Genomic DNA, 2,359 nt, shown 5'->3' on the forward strand with positions numbered 1-2,359 from the left:
CAGCAGCAGAAGGCCCCACCGAGTGTACTGAGAGTGAGAGACCCAACACTCGCCCGCAGCCCTAACCGCCGCGCCCACGCCACACCACGACACCTCCAACACTCCTTCAGGATAATAATGCCTTATTAAGACGTTCACCTAACTTCTCAATTGCTTATTCCGTCATTTCAAACGAAAACAACAAAATCCACATTGATCGCTGTTGGTTCAGAATTTAAAGTCTTGTTTTCACAAATGATCGGACCACGTGCGAGGGACGTTTTCTCTGATGCCTGATCAACAACGTTTTCTATGGTGTTGTTGTGATCGCGTTCGTTCGTGAGTTGGTGAGTCTGTGTGGAGTCTCTCTCTCTCCTGACGACGGGGGGTCGTGGCTGATTCCCCGCCGCCGCCGTCCGCCAGCCTGCCTTCCTTCCACCCTTCCTCCCTGCCCTACACAAAGAACCCGCCACCACCTGCAGCTGCCCGTCCGGGTAGAGGGAACTAGCACCAGCCATGGCCACCACCCGACGCGTCACCCACCCAACACCCTGGCTGGTACCTACCAACGGCCCGTAACCCTCTGCCGCTGCTGCTGCTGCTGCTGCCTGACGCCACAACACCCAAACTCTTGCAGCAGCTCCACCAGAAGCCTCCTCCTCCTCCTCGCTACTCCTCTGCCTCATGCACAGCGCGGCCTGAGCGTCGCTTCTCTTTCTCTCTTTCTCTCCTCTCTCTCTCTCTCTCTCTCTCTCTCGACCCCAAACCTTTATGTCCCCGGATGCTTTTCTCACTCACTGGCGTCTTCCAAGTCTTGTCACTTCAGGTTTATTCTCTTTCTCTTTTCCATGACTGCTAATATATCCAAAAAAAGCCTTCCAAATTGATGTTTGTGATAAGGTACAGCTGGGATTTATCTTGATATTTAAAACAGTGCTGTGATAAATAATGATGCTACATTTACTGTAGTGAATCCTACACGGTTAGCAAGGACGAGAAGTACAACGTATATTGACGTGAAATAGAAATAAATGGTCTGTGATGCATAGGCTATATCTACAGCCCTTTTCTCATCTGAGAACAGCAACAGTCCTCCCTTCCTCCCTCCCCCCCTGCCCCCCTGCCCCCCTTATCAAGCACTCCCATCCCCTTTCAGTGTTGGTTAAAGGACGAGAGGAAGGTAAAAATGTTTATGAATTTCTTTAATTATATGAAATTCGATTTATTCGTTTATTTTACTTCTTATTGCGTTGTATTTTTAGCAAAACTTTCATGACTAATTCTCCTCTTACGACGAAATTGCCTTGACTTCAGCAACTCGAGACTGCTTTCGAAGGCAAGCTTGATTTTTACTACCAACCATCTTTATCAAATTTAGACTGAACTTCCTTTGGGGAGGTGGATAGGAAATGCATGGATTCCATTATAATATTCTTGACGGGTGCTGCTTGCAAGTTGCAACAGTTCCGGTCACGAGCCCGGATGAAAGAAAAGGGTCTACTCCCGTCTTTTGTAATTACTAAAAAAAAGCACAGAATATTTCTCAACAGACCTCAGCTATCTGAGGCAAGCAACAACGGTTGGCTAATGTACCAGGCATTAATTTGTTTAATTACACAGCTGTTAACCATTCAGCGTTAAATAAATGACAAACAATTACCGTTAGAGAAGCACAGAATCGTGGAAGGCTATTTCATCTAACATTTTAATTTACATTCTTATTTTTATATGTGATAATGATGATATTTATTTTTTTTCAGCCAATCCTCAGGAGGCATAAGTACCCACCAGCAAACCACAGAGCACGAGTTCTTGAATTTCCATGTCTACTATAAGAGTACAATAGGTCAGTTCCTCTGGATATATTGTGTTGAGGAGGTACCATGATACAAATAGACATACATACATACATACACACATGCGTATATATATTATATATATATGCATATATATCTATATATAAATATATATATGTATATAATATATATATATATATATATATATATATATATATATATATATATATATATATATATTTATATGTATATATATCTTTCTGAAATTTGTGTATATATATGTATATATATTATAATTTATATATAATTTTGCCTTCAACTTACGCCACCCATGTCTTTCCTCAGCTTTCTCTTCCACAAGTCTCCTCTCATTTCCAGCCTCCCTTCGTATAGTTCTCATTCAAGAAGGTCTAGAGGTCTACTAACTCTTCAGGTGGCCACAGGAGCCCAGGTGTCACTATCACGCGCTATTCTCCCAGAGATTGTGTGTCTTCATTTCCCTTTACTCATTATCTGCATATGGAACTTCCGTAATTTCCCTTATTGTATCGTTTCTCATTCTGTCCTGCCATTTTTCAGGTTAA

General features: G+C 42.5%; 1 protein-coding gene across 6 annotated transcripts in view; it reads right to left on the reverse strand.

The window, feature by feature from the left end:
* Window positions 1-678, reverse strand: part of LOC136843428 (zinc finger and BTB domain-containing protein 24-like) — a 24,960-nt gene extending 24,282 nt beyond the window's left edge. The window contains exon 1 of one of the 6 annotated variants that reach the window (XM_067111887.1): window positions 546-678. The gene's annotated coding sequence lies outside the window, so the exon portion shown is untranslated. The other 5 variants (XM_067111881.1, XM_067111880.1, XM_067111884.1 and 2 more) reach the window with 5 other exon arrangements.
* Window positions 679-2,359: the final 1,681 nt, after the last annotated feature.

The sequence above is a fragment of the Macrobrachium rosenbergii genome, chromosome 11, assembly GCF_040412425.1.
Source record: "Macrobrachium rosenbergii isolate ZJJX-2024 chromosome 11, ASM4041242v1, whole genome shotgun sequence".
Lineage (NCBI taxonomy): Eukaryota > Metazoa > Arthropoda > Malacostraca > Decapoda > Palaemonidae > Macrobrachium > Macrobrachium rosenbergii.